Source organism: Conger conger, chromosome 18, assembly GCF_963514075.1.
Source record: "Conger conger chromosome 18, fConCon1.1, whole genome shotgun sequence".
Lineage (NCBI taxonomy): Eukaryota > Metazoa > Chordata > Actinopteri > Anguilliformes > Congridae > Conger > Conger conger.
The window spans coordinates 22933483-22948059 of record NC_083777.1 but is presented as its reverse complement, the minus strand read 5'-3'; the positions used below and the strand labels follow the sequence as shown (position 1 = coordinate 22948059).

At 49.0% G+C, this 14577-nt stretch overlaps 1 protein-coding gene across 1 annotated transcript in view; it reads right to left on the bottom strand.

Moving 5' to 3' along the window:
- bmpr1aa (bone morphogenetic protein receptor, type IAa) overlaps nucleotides 1-14577 on the bottom strand; it is a 60370-nt gene that overhangs the window by 23544 nt on the left and 22249 nt on the right. The window contains exon 2 of the mRNA XM_061227680.1: nucleotides 10966-11105. The gene's annotated coding sequence lies outside the window, so the exon portion shown is untranslated. The remainder of the gene's footprint in view (nucleotides 1-10965; nucleotides 11106-14577) is intronic.

Here is a 14577-nt window from a genome sequence, read left to right as displayed (position 1 = left end):
TCTAATCAACTGTTTTTCGTTCTGGATAAGAGCGTCTGCCAAATGCCAATAATGCAATGTATTCCTGTACAATAGCATGCACCATGTGTGGTATAGCATAGCTCACCGAGCTATACCTGTATGATATCATGCACTGTATGTGGTATAGCATAGCTCTCTCAGCTATACCTCTACAATAGCATGCACCATGTGTGGTGAATTATAGTTTGCTCAGCTATACCTCTACAATAGCATGCACTATGTGTGGTGAATTGTAGTTTGCTCAGCTATACCTCTAAAATATCATGTGTGGTGAATTATACCTCTACGATATCATGCACCATGTCTGGTATAGTATAGCTTGCTCAGCGGCACCTGTACAATAGCATGCACCGTGTGGTAAAGCATACCTGACACCAAATTAGTTATGGACACAAACTGTAGAGTAACACCACGGAGTTCACCCTGAACTACATTTACATGCTGATTTGAATGTTTTACAGCTGAGCCTACAGTACAACAGGACACTGCCAACATTAACTGTTAGCAACCATAAACTTCTGCTTTTTGCCGAACCTTATAAAACATGCAGACAACAGTCAAATTACACTGTATTTAAGACATACATAAACCACCTTCAAAGGAATAATCATGTTTCATCATGACATAATCATTTTACTAAAACAATGTTTAACAAGCATCCAAATCAAGTTGAGTTTGTTTGAACCAATAGCTGAAGAGAAACTGCACCAGGTTATGGCAGAAATCCATATTTGGTGCAGGAAAGATCTACATTATTCCCAAACATTTTGTGAAGGCATGGTTTGTTTCCCACCAGCCGTCATGCATTTCTGGAAATGGGAAAAATGTGTGGCTGAAGTGTGTTACTGCACCTAACAAAAAACAGTCAAGCCACACAGTAATAACCAGAAATTTTTTTTTTTCTTTTCATCATAATTATAATGAAGTTATAATTTAAGGTAGACACATCACTTAACTGCCACTGTCAAAAGACGACATCCATGTCAAGGCTATGGAGCAAGTAAAAATAAGGTTCCCTTCCCTCGGAAAGCTGCCACACAGATCAGGGATCTGCTCAGTCTGGCAAATAACCTGGAGTTTCTGCTACACCGGTGGTGGGAAGGAGCGCCCGTTCCCAGGAACGCAAACGTGGAGCACGGAACGCCTCGGAAATTCTCCCCGACCTGAGACGAGGTCAATTTCACAGATGCGTCACCGGGAAGCCGCCACGCTCCGCTGCTATCATAGTTCCTTTCCGCAAGGGAAACGAACGCGCACGTAGCCTCCGGGGCTTCTGGGATATCTCCGGCCGCTGCCGGGTCTGCGGGTCTCTAAGACCGGGCCTGCTCTGTGTCACCGTGTCAACCGTCACTCCTGACGGGCGCTTTGCGGTTCAAACGAAAACAGAGGGCGAGGTAAACACGCGAACCACAGCTCGACACACAGGCCCCGGGGCGACAGCCGGCCTGAAGAGACCGTTCCGGGAGGGCGCAGCCGTCAGCCAGCCTGACAAGGCCCGGGCCTGCGAGTTTGGGAGAGGGCGTGGGAGGAGACGGGGGTGACCCTCTTGCTCTGGGATACCGCGGCGCAGGCTGAAGGGATCTCCCGAATCGCAGGCCGGCCGTCGAGCCCCAGACATGAATAAGCGACTGCGAGCCTTTCCCACTTCCTCTGCCCAACGAAGGCCAAAACACAGGAGCGCTGCACTGGCTGACCCCGGAGGCTTCCGTGTGCACAAACACGGCCCCCTCCCTCTGACGCTAACGGGAGGCTAACGAGAGGCTAACGGGAGGCTAACGGGACAGTGGCTTCATCTCCACACGCGACGCATTGCTGTGAATGGTGGGAACACGGAGGGTCTGGATGTGTCTGACGAAGCCAACACAAACATGCAAACACGGCTGGGCACGCACACACACGCATGCATGCACATACACAGACGCGCTCACACACGTATGTCCCCCTGCACACAGACGCAGACACGCAAGCATGCGTGAGCACACACACGCAATCAGGCAGGCAAACTGACACACACGTGCACTCACTCACTCGTATTCTCTCTCTCATAGATATATATACACACACACACACACACACACACCCATCACAGAACAGCAATCTGTTTCTCACTGATCTTGGCCCTGCTCCCTGCCTCGTAAAGTGAAGAGTGTGTGGTATGTGTTTCTCCCTCTCTCTCACTCCTACTCTCTCTCTCCCTACCTCCCTCTCTCTCTCTTTCCCTCTCCCTCTCCCTCTCTCCCTCTCCCTCCCTATCTCCCCCTCTCTCCCTCTCTCCCTCTCCCTCCCTCTCTCTCTCTCTCCCTCTCCCTCTCTCTGTCTCTCCCTCTCTCTCTCTCCCTGTCTCTCTCTCTCTCCCTCTCTCCCCTCCTGGGGCCCCTCCTTGTGGCAGCCCTCTCCACAGTGTCTGCGCCCTGCCCCACATGCCTGCTCGACTGAGAGCAGACTTTCTGGCTCCGCTGCTATTGTTTGCTTGGCTGCTCTGTGCTTTATCCCAGGCTGGATTAGCATAAGAATACCGAGCAGCACAGCGCAGCCCCTCACGCCCCCCCGGCCCCAAATCCTCCTCCTCCTCCTCCTCCTCCCTCCAATCCCTCCTTCACTGCTCCCATGGTCCCACTCAAGACGTTGAAAGATGGTAAGACAGACAGACAGAGAGCTAGCCAGTGCGCTTAGCCATCGGCGTGACAACAGGACCCTCCAAAGGGCACTCAGACAGAGGGTGTCTTTACGGGCTGATTGAAGCCCTGCTGTAGGCCTCAATTTACTTTGGGAAGGTTTGCGTGTACCTTATAGACAATTAGTTATTTTTGGCCAATGTACAAGCACACACAACTTTCTAAACACCCACAGGCATATTGCATCAGAAAACAACAACTTTACATGTCTACATTCATGCCCCCGCCCCCCCTCCCCTCCTAATTTGGAATGTCCCAATCTTGTTCTACAGCACCTACAACAACCCTGACTCAACGCAGCAGGGTCTACAATGCACGCTCACACAGACGTGAGTGGGAGGAAGACACAGAACCACGAGCAAACCAATCAACCAGCGGAGGGCGCCGGCACGCGACTGGACGCGGTCACGCCGGCCGAGTGAAACTCCTCATCCTGCGTTCACCGCGCGAGCGCCAGCCGTGGGCCGCCCGCAGCGCTGGCGACGTCCGGACTGCCCACCGGGGTCCGAGGGGCCCGTCCAGCACCAGAGCAGCCCTCCGCACCCCGAGCCAGGCGGCAGCCCCCGTTGCGCACAATTCGAGTTGCTAACGCAGAGCCGCGCTGCCAATCTGTCCACATTCATTTCTGTGATTTCGCACTTGGCCGTGTTAGCCACCGTTTACCAAGAGCGTTTACCAGGGCTATGTGACAATTCCACTGGAACAATTCCACTGGAAAAGTGGGCAATGGTAATGGATTTAGACTCCCTGACCATGAAAAATGTTTTTTTTCTTTTTGCCAACCCCGACTTCAAAGCAGAGACATATGGGAACATAGAGTACTCTACACACCTACACACGCACGCACCCACGCATGCATGTCTTCGGTTGCTAAGTACCAAGCTCATTCCAATGGCATACTAACATACTACCTACAGTCAGCAACTCTAGCCTTCATACACGGCCAGCCAAAAACATCCAGTTTCTCTCAATTCTACAATGAGGTAAAAGAAAATAAAGTTTGATCTGCTTTTTTAATTTTTTTCTTATTTATTTATTATTTAATTTTTTTTAATGGAGAACGTTGTTTGATGTGTCATTTTTAACAAGCGTAACCAAAGCCAGGCAGGCACGGCCACCCAGGTTCTGTGGCTCCCTCTCACAGACAGGTTTAATTACTGTGACTGTGCCTAATGCACGCTCTAATATACTACCGCTCCAAGCACACCTCTCTAATACTGCCTCCCGAATGCCAACGATAATTATCAGCTGTGATGAGGTGAGTGTCTCTGCTTCGTGTGACAGAGGGAGGAATGTAGGCCTCTTCGCCGTTCCTACGAGATGATGCAGGACAGCGGACTTCGTCCAACGCCACAGGTCTAGCAAGCCGCAGCAACCGCCACAGGTCTACAAGGCCTCGGCAACCGAGGGTTTACCCAAAGCAAAAATAAAGCTTGCTTCAGAACTGCCTAGCTTATTTTTTTCCCCAAAATAGTTTTTCAGTGGTTAAAGCAAAGAGCCAGAAATGCCGTAGGTTTTAATGTTCCAGAAATCCCATCTCTGAGAAGGGCCGGGGGGGTGGGGTCGAGTGCCAGCCAATCACATCACGCATAGGCATTAAAACGCAGAACATCGAAAGCATGTCTCCAGAGACATCCCCGATATCCGCACACACACGCACACACACACACACACACGCACACACACACACACACACACACACGTTTGTAACCCCTTTCAGACACTCAAGTCTCCATCCTGACAGTGGAGGGGGGAGTGGGGGTGGGGGTGACGGGCTAGAAATGCTTTTTCCAGTAATCTTTCCCAAATATCAGGTGTCACTTTCCCTCTCAGAGCGGCGGAGCCTCCCAGTCTCTCAGACCTCAGCTTGATTTCACACTGCAGCTCCAGCGGTCATCTCACACCCCCCCGGGGGAGGGGGGGCGCCTCTGCTCCCGCTTACGCAACCTCACAGAGACCCAGCCTGGAGCTGGAGTCAGTGGGACCCCTGGCACATCACAGGAGTGTGTGTGTGTGCGTGTGTGTGTGTGTGTGTGTGCGTGTGGGTGTGTGTGTGTGTGTGTGTGTGCGTGTCTGTGTGTGTGTGTGTGTGTGTGTGTGCATGCGTGCGTGTGTGTCTGTGTGTGTGTCTGTGTGTGTGTGTGTGTGCGGGTGGGTGGGTGTGTGTGTCTGTGTGTGTGTGTGTGTGTGTGTGTGTGCGCGTCTGTGTGTGTGTGTGTGCGTGTGTGTGTGGGTGGGTGTGTGTGTGTGTGTGTGCATATCTGTGTGTGTGTGTGTGTGTGTGCGTGTGTGTGTGTGTGTGTCTGTGTGTGTGTGTGTGTCTGTGTCTGTGTCTGTGTGTGGGCGTGTGTGTGTGTGGGTGGGTGGGTGTGTGTGTGTGTGTGTGTGTGCATATCTGTGTGTGTGTGTGTGTGTGTGTGTGTGCGCGTGTGTCTGTGTGCGCGTATCTGTGTGTGAGTGAGTGTGTGTGTGTGTCTGACTGTGTGTATGTGTGCATCTGTGTGTGTGTGAGTGTGTATGCATATCTGTGTGTGCGCGCGTGTGTGTATGGTGTGGTTTTTGACTGTGGAGATGCTAAATCCTTGATACTTGATAGAATGGAGGTGCAAAGTGAGGGATGTGAGCGGAGAGAAGAATAATAAGCAGACAGGAGCACAACTTGGCACAAGTCCCTTTCTACATCGAGTCATCAATTTAAATATGAATTGAAAATATGAAATATATCTGTACTTGGCATTTCCCATATTGGCAACATTTACTATAAATGGAAAATACTTTCAATTCAGCCAAGATAAAAGCAAATATATTTTCAAAACTACAACTAAATTGATATAAAATAAAAAGCAGCAGCTCAATTGGAAAATAATGGCATCCTAATGCGGCATTCTTTAACTCAAATGGAGTCTGAGTACACAGTGACAAAGGCTAAAAGGAACGCTTTCTTAACAACGAGCACAGAGACTATGAATCAAAAATTAGCACCAGGCTTTTTGGGAGTGGTAGCCAGCTTCCAAACTAGGCCTGGTCATTATTTCAAGCCGGATAATTTACGACTACATTTCCCACAGTGCACTCACACATTCCTCACAGCCCAGCAGAACACTGCGTACAACACCTGGTATGGCCATGCGAGTTCAAGCGTACGTCACAAACGAGAAAATCGGGCGCGGGGGAGACTCTGTTCTCGTCTCAGATGTCACGGCTAAATTGCTGAAGGGTGACAGCCAGAAGTACCACCTGTATCCTCATTCCTCTCAGGAACGCGTCACGAACGTGACTAAACGTCTTGGCAGCTCCGACGGTTCTTTAGGTTTTCTCTTTGACCAGCGGCCAACACAGGCCTGGGAAATAACGCACTTGCACTCTTCTGTAATCAGGGACTTCTGGAAACTAGGCGTGCATGTACAGTACGTAAAAACACACACTAAAAACCAGCTGACACCGTGGCCCTCCGGGACTGGCCTGACTGGACTGCTTTAATGTGACCTGCCATGACCGCTGGCTTGAATTCTGTTGTTGACAAACTGTCAAATGCTAGTTACAAACGATAAATTTAGGACATTTAACCAACATATGTTAAACCAATTGAAATTCATTTGCACACTGTACATCAATGTTTGTACTGTGGGAAGACAGGAGAATTTGAACACTAACATACACTCAGTGAGCACCTTATTAGGTATTAATTAGACTTATTTTTTTTAGACTTATTGGTCTTCTGCTGCTGTAGCCTATCCACTTAAGAGGTTTTACGCGTTGTGTGTGTTCAGAGATGCTCCTCTACATACCACTGTTGTAATGCGTGGTTATTTGCGTTACTGTCACTTTCCTGTCAGCTTTGACCAGTCTGGCCCTTCTGCTCTGATCTCTCTCATTATCAAGGCATTTTTGCCCGCAGAACTGGTGCTCACTGGAAGTATTTTTGTTTTTCACATCATTCTCTGCAAGACTCTAGAGACTGTTGTGCATGAAAATCCGAGGAGATCAGCAGTTTCTGAGATACTAAAACCACCCTGTCTGGCACCAACAATCATTCTACGGTCAAAGTCACTTAGATCACATTTCTTCCCCATTTCTGACATTTGGCCTGAAAAACAGCTGAACCTCTAGACCGTGTATGCACGCTTTTAAGCCTTTAGTTGCTGCCACATGATTGGCTGATATAGATTTCCATTAACAAGCTGGTGTACAGGTCTGCCTAATAAAGTGTTCAGTGAGTGTGTATGGGAGCGGATCTGTGAGGCCAGGCAACGTTTTTAAGCACAAGAGTAAAGCGGACATGCACATTCTTGTGTCCTCAGCAGCTGGCCTCCTGCGTCTCCCTCGCGCCGTGTTTAAACGCACGGCTTAGCCGCGCCCGTAAAGATAAACAGCCACGCGGCTCCCGAGATAGGGGTGTCAAGACGTCATTTCAACTCAGCCCAACGCTTCTCTGCACTTAAAAGGCCAACGAGCACTGACACAGATCCCACTGATATTTTCCCTCTCGATTTATCAACTCACCTCCTCCGGTTTTTTTCTTCTTCTTTTTTTTCTACTTTGTTTTTGAAGTTCGCCTCTAGCTGGTGCCAACTATCGCACTGTGTTCTCCGAGGAGCTGCTGCAAAGCCTGATCTGAAGAGATTATCTACCTTTCCCTCTTTTACGTGCTCACATCTCGCCTGGAGGAAGGTGAAAAGGCGGGGGATGATCTTGGGCTGTCAGTCTGGGGTTTTTTTCCACCCCTCGCCCCCCCCCTCCCACACCTTCAATGGCCCTGGCTTCTTCCTCTAACATGGGCCCAGCTGATATCCGATCGACGATTGGCTGTCTGGCCGTGGCATCAACCCCTCTATCAAGAGTGACACCAGCGAGGGTGAAGCTGAAGAGCCTCTGAATAACTTGGGGGGGGGGGATTTTGGCATCCATCTGTCAATCATGAACCTTATCAACCAACTGGGACAAATAACTTAACAAGCCCCTCTCCATTCTGAGGGGGAAGGCAGTGACCTCTGTGGAAAGTGCACAAAGCTTGCACCAAGCTGCTCCATGTCGGCAGCGATCCCCTGAAGATAACAATCCCACACCAGCTCACGCATTCCTCCGACGAGCCCGCCAGCGGATGGCGAGCCGGGGGTCCCGGCGGTGCAGGAGATGGGCTTCAAACTCCGGCTCTCACGCAGATCAAAGTCGTTCAATTCCAAAACAAGCGGTTTCCTGAAACCCCCTCCCACCCTTCAGATTCACTTCCAAGCCCTTTAAAAAACGCGCTCCCCTCAGAACTATCAATCATTTACACAACAGGACCGCCATTTCAGCATAATTAAATGGTCTCTTAAATTTACATCCATGCCGTCCAAGACAGTTTGAGGTGAGGCCTTTGTGTAGAGCCGTTTCTAGAATGTATTTGTATGTGACTAAACAAACAGATAAAATCCACCACAGAGAGAGAACATTGACCCCGTGTTATGGCAAATGTATTTTTGTGTGAAACAGGCAAAGCTAATGTCTTAACCAAATCCAGTTTCTGCTTATTTAATAATGTAAAAATGTAAACATTATTTAGAAATCCGAACAATATGCCAGTCAGTCTCAAAACTAAAGTTCACTTAATAAACTGAACAAAACTACAAAAGAAAAATCAGAAAATTAGACCCAGCGTCTAATTTTGTTACCCAACTCAAGACATACGCACGAGGAAGTTGTATTTAGGGGAACTTTGTGGAATATAACCTAAAAATAGTTTTTGTGTGTAAAAATACAAGCATATAATGTTTCTCCCTTTAGCTCATGACGCCTATTTACGCCGAGGAGAACTGCCAATTCGCCCAAGATAAAAGCCACTTCTTGGGGGAGGGAGACTGCCTTTTTGTCACAAAGACCATCATAATTCATGTGGTCTAGACACAACATGTCTTTGCAGGCTGTTAGCAATCTGCTGGGCTAGTAAACACTTTCAACTTCCTTCTTCCCCCCTCACAGCGAGTCTCACTGATGAAAATGCTTAGGGAGTCCATACAATATACAGCACCTTTTCAAAGCCTTTCACAGATTTTCTTCAAATCACCACACGTGATATTTGATTTCTGGGTTCATTTAGAGAATTTTTTAGATCAATTTTGCCCATTAGGTCCGCCCAGTGGAATTCTGGTCTCTTTGTCGCTTTCCAACATGACACCGTATTGTTAGGTCAAGGTAGCCTACACGCAGTCCTCCATTACGGCTCAAACTTCCTTGCAGACGCTCCCCTACACGCAGTTCTCCATTACGGCTCAAACTTCCTTGCAGACGCTCCCCTACACGCAGTCCTCCATTACGGCTCAAACTTCCTTGCAGATGCTCCGCTCCCCACAGTGGTGACATAAGCGTGGAGGAAACTGGCAGGGCAGGGAAGCGTGGGACAGCGCATGGACACGGAGGGAGGAGCCGGACTGCTGGTGTGGCAGTCGGCGTGCAGAACAGGAACTAGCCACGATGACGTGGGATAGAGGAGTGGTGGCTTCAGTGTCACGCGTGTGCGTGTGCATGCGTGGGTGTGCGCGCGTGCGCACAGGGGGCGTGCGTGCGTGCGTGTGTAAGCGAGCTGCAGTGGGCTACGACAGGCTGGATGGGCAGGCTGGAAAGTTCTGGGCCTACCCACAGGCAAAGTCTTGTTTAAAGTTTGGCATGTCAAATAGTTTCGTTCAGCTCAACATCCTCTGCAAACATATGGCTGCAATTTGCTAAAATTGGAAATAAGTCTCCCCTGTTCTTTCAGAGGGCTTCGCCGGCAAGCCTGCGCTCCAGCTTTAAACTGCCCCTGCCGCCATTCCTGATGTTTTTACGAAACAAAATCAAATGAAAGCAATTAATCGGGTAATTAGCAACAACGAGGGTTGGACCAGCTTTGGTGCAGGATAACCCCCCTTTACCATTCATGGGGACCCAGCAGCAGGTTAAAAACACATTTCAGCAAAGCCCCTTTTCGCATTATCATCAGTCACGTAAACATGCACTGTCCAGAGACACTGGCGTAAGTAGCCTTTAGCATATCCACACTGTGGGACATTAATCAGTGGGCAGACAGCTCAAACAGGCCAATCAGTCACTGCAATTACCAGACAGGAAACCTGCTGATTGTTCAGCTCTGTCTGCTGCTCTGGGTTAGGGGTTAATCTTCACTGAAGGCTACGGTAATCAGTTTTCTGTAATCACGAGAGAGATGGGGAGGGAGAGGGAGGGAGAGAGAGAGAGAGAGAGAGAGAGAGAGAGACAGAGACAGAGGGAGAAAGTCTAACAGAGGGATAGGTCAAGGGAGAGAAAGAGGGAGACAGGGTGAGAGAATGTGTGAGAGGGAGAGAAAGAGGGCGAGAGAAGGAGACTGGGAGAGAAAGAGTGTGTGAGAGAGGGAGAGAACGAGGGAGTGAAAGAGGGAGAGAGGGAGTGTGCTTGCATCATATCAGACCCAGCTGTGTACAGTCCCGGGCAGGGTTGGCACCACTCAGACCACACTAATCAACTCCAGCAAACCTCCACTGCAGGGAAACATACCTCCCGCCCTTCTGCGAGCTTACCAAGCAAACGGGAATGTCAAAAATCATGGCCGATAACCAACAACACCTCAGCTCCTCAAAGAGAAGGGGGAAAAAAACCCAACTTCCAAGTCACGTACTCAAGCTAATTTCCAAATTAATTCAACATGACACCTCCCTGGTTCCAGAACGCACTTACACAAACCTTTAAAGAAAAAGGTCTACCTTCGGCATGAAACGAACGCGCTCGGTTGAGAATCAAAGGGGAGTCTACTTGGCCGGCGCACGGGCACGGTGGAAACTAATGACATCATACACGCCCGCCGAGCTCTTCAGGAAGCCACCGTGAAGGCACGGAGCGTTCTGGCCGACTGCGGCCGCTACGCTCGAAACCCGGCGGCGGGGGCGGGCGGCGGGTCCTGGGCCCTGCGCGTGGGCGGCTTGAGTCACCGGCGAGAGCGAGGAGGTAAATCAGACCGCCATGTCGGCTCGAAGCTGTCGAGACGGCGTCTAAAACACTGCAGAGGTAACAGGAGTGGCAGGGAAACTGCAGACGCTCCGGGGCTCATTATCAGCCCAGGCAGGGTCCATCCAAAAGATTTTTTTTTTTTTCAAAATGGCGGTGACAAAAAAGACTATTACATGAGTAGTATGAGTTCTCAAGGCTCAGCAGATATTCATAACCATAGTCATAACATTTAACACTGTACCTCCCTACCGTCTCGAACAAATCAAATCAGAAGAAAAAGAGCGTAGGGAAGACCTGCGTGCTGGCCTACCTCACAGGTGAATCCACGGAGAGAGGACATGTTGAGGAACGGGGCACAGGAGGCTGCTGTAGTGGAGTATCATTTGTATCCAGACTGGTGTGAGTCCCACTGTGGCTGAAAGCACAGGCCCAACATGGCACCATGGGAACCTGGACAGAGAGGGGGCAAAGGAGAGGTTAAGTACCAGCACCAACGTCACCTATATCTGTACCAGCACAGAAACCCAATGTCTGTACCAGCACAGAAACCCAATGTCCGTACCAGCATGGAAACCAAACATCAGTAACCCAGCACAGACACCGAACATCTGTACCAACACAGACACCCAACATCCTTATCAGCACAGACACCCAACATCACTCAATGTCCGTACAAACAAAGACACCCAACATGCCCTACCAATGCAGACACCCAACATCATTACCAACACAGACACCAAACATCATTACCAACACACAAACACCCAGGATCCATACCAGCAGACAGCCAAGGTCAGTACTAACACATACAGTCAGTACCAACACATACACCCAGCATCCATACTAGCACAGACACCCAATATCAGTACCAACACAGACAACCATTCTGATGAGCCATTTTTGTTGTGGAAATTGACTGGTGCTTATCCAAAGTGCATCTGGAAGACTCTGTGCTTTTTTTTGTAATAAATCACTGGTGCAGAAAAGCACGGATGACGTAAATATAAGAATAAATAAGAGACAACAACCTTACAAATTGCATGTTTAAAAATGTTGTCCAAATTTTCAGAACACCCGAGGAACATTCTCTAATGCAATCGGCAAACGGGAGAGATAAACATACTGCTCATACTGCCTTTCCTTTTCCAACGCTACGCCTTTCAGATCAATTAATGGCCGAAGTGGTGAGCGCTGGCCTCGGAGTACTGGCTTATCAGATGAAGGGCCACAGCCACAATATCCGCCACTATTTCACTGATATATTAGTGGTCAGGAAGAGTTCGGAATCGCATGTCACGCCAGTTATCATCTTCCACAAAGAGTCGGAACGGGAATTGGAAATGAGGCTCATCACACTCAATGGTGCCCAACTATCGTTTTGGGGAGAAAAATACAGATTCTTCTTCTAAAATAGTGGAACCACTGGAACTTATAATTCAGAGCCTAAAGAATGAATAATAAGAAAAATAATTCCCACAAAGGAAAATCCAGCAACCAGTAAGCCCAATGATGATCCTGGTTACACAAGAAGCCAAAGCCATTGTCGTTTTTTCCTTGAACACAGGCTACAAGGGTTCAGTGATATTGCTGCAAGGGCCAAACTCCAGGATTCCTCAGCTCAAAACAGCCATGAAGCCCACTGTTCCCATTTACTGCAGCTCTCCCTTGCAGCTAATGAGGAGAGACCTTCACAGTGTAAGTGTGTGAAGATTGAGGTAGGTACAGGACATTTGCAAATGCAGTCTTTCCTCTCTTCACTTAAAAGCATTGATCGATGCGGACAGTGTTTTCTGCTTCCACATGAGCCACAGTATCAGTGACGTTATTTGTGCAGTGAGTTTTTGGAAAGATTGAACATCTTCATCCCAGACTGCAAAGAGAGGGAGAGAGCTTACAAAAAAAAAAGGCAGATACATGTTGGCTAGGGACGATCACATTTCAAGCATCAGCATTTATATTTATTCACAGAAATGACACCATAAAATACAGGAAAGCCATTTGGTCATTAACACTCTGAGTCATGCGGTCAGATTTGCTGCTAATCATAGTCATCAAAATCTCACGGGCGATTTGCAACTGCAGCCACCTAGTCTGACGCGTACCACCATGAGTAATGACCTGACAAGACGATGAGAACAGGTCATTCAGCCCAGCAATGCCCTCCTTTACCTACCGCTAAAGTGTACCAATAGCTTAGTTTGCCTAAAAACTAATGACTAATAACCTTGCGGTGTTCCAAAAAGGGGAGAAAGGAGGGGGGGGGGGTATTTTAGCCCCCCTCTCTCAGTCAGGGTGTGGCGGTGGAGGGGGAGTCTGAGGGAAGCTCTGGCAACCCGAGGCGGCGTGGGGCGGAGGTGTCGGGTGGCGGGTCTGGAGTCGCGACGGGGCAGACAGGCTGTCCCGGGACCAGGCGCTAAGTCTCCTTCAGAGGGGCTGGGGGTCAGGACCGCGCGACCCCCTCTGAGAGACGGGATTATGGATCGTTCCCCAAAGCCGCGCCCACTCCCCGCCCGCCCCCGCGTGGCTCTGGGGAAAGGGGGACTGGGTCGCGTGACCGGTCTCGGTGACAGTGAGAAATGAGACGATGTGAACGCATTCAGAATCACCGACATTAAAGGTACAATGGGTGATTTCGGACTTCTTACAGTCAAGAGTGGAATAGCAGCAACAAACATCTTCAAACCACAAGACTGTTTATCCCTCCACCTTCTGTAAACATGTTTGAAACGCTATTGGCTGTGGCAATTAGAACCAAATTTCAACCACTTAGCTTGAATTATTGTACAGTCGTACAAAGTTTTGGCACAGAATGTCGGCCGTCAACTGTATATTGTGAAACCCGAATTTAAGGACTATAAACACAGGCAGAGGGTGAGTCAACATGTCAGCCTTGTTTAATGATAGGATGGGATTTACAGTGGTCTTGTAACAATGCTCTGACATAAAAATCTTATCTATTGTACCTTTAAAATGCTGCTTCTACACTAATCAATGAAGAAATGGCCATCACATCACATCACAGTACCATAGAGACACGAGACCATAGAGACCTGAAAAACATGTTTATAGTTATATTTACTATAAAGAGAAGTCATCCTTAACAAGGGGAGCACGCTCTGGCCTGACATAGGCACACCTTATTGAGACGTAAAAAATGTCACAAAATGTCAAGGTGTCAATCAGGTTAAACAAAAGGTCATACACGCACATCCACCTTTTTAAATTATCTTGTTAACGTAATAGTTATTACTATTATTATTATTAAGTCACGTTGAGATTTGGAAACTTTAAAAATGAGACCTAGCCAAGACTGGCCAGGCACAGACAAACAAAAACAGACAAAAATAGACATTAATCAATCATATATAGAACGCCAGAGAAAATACCATCAGAATAAACACCAGAGAGAATATAATCAGAGTAAATTGAGCAACTTAAGGTTGGCAGTTTAAACTGTTATTTAAAACAGGCAGAACAACAAGTGAGCGTTGAACAGATGGCGCTTTCCACCGCTGGGGTTTTCAGTAACACAACAGAGGAATGTGTGACAGCGCCCGCTCTGCTGGCCAGCGAGCTGTCCGACCCAGGAGCCAGACTCAAAACCACACCACAGCTCAGACTGCCCACAGCGCGCACAGCCTCCCAGCTCCCAGGAGACCAGCAGTGTGTGGGCGCCCGCCCGGTGGGCGGGGCCAGGGTGCTGTGTGGCCAGGGCTGGGTGCTGTGTGGGTATGACTAAAGTGATGTGTGGGTGGGGCTGGGTGCTGTGTGGGTGTGGCCAAAGTGCTGTGTGGGTGGGGCTGGGTGCTGTGTGGGTGTGGCCAAAGTGATGTGTGGGTGGGGCTGGGTGCTGTGTGGGTGTGGCCAAAGTGATGTGTAGGTGGGGCTGGGTGCTGTGTGGGTGTGGCCAAAGTGATGTGTG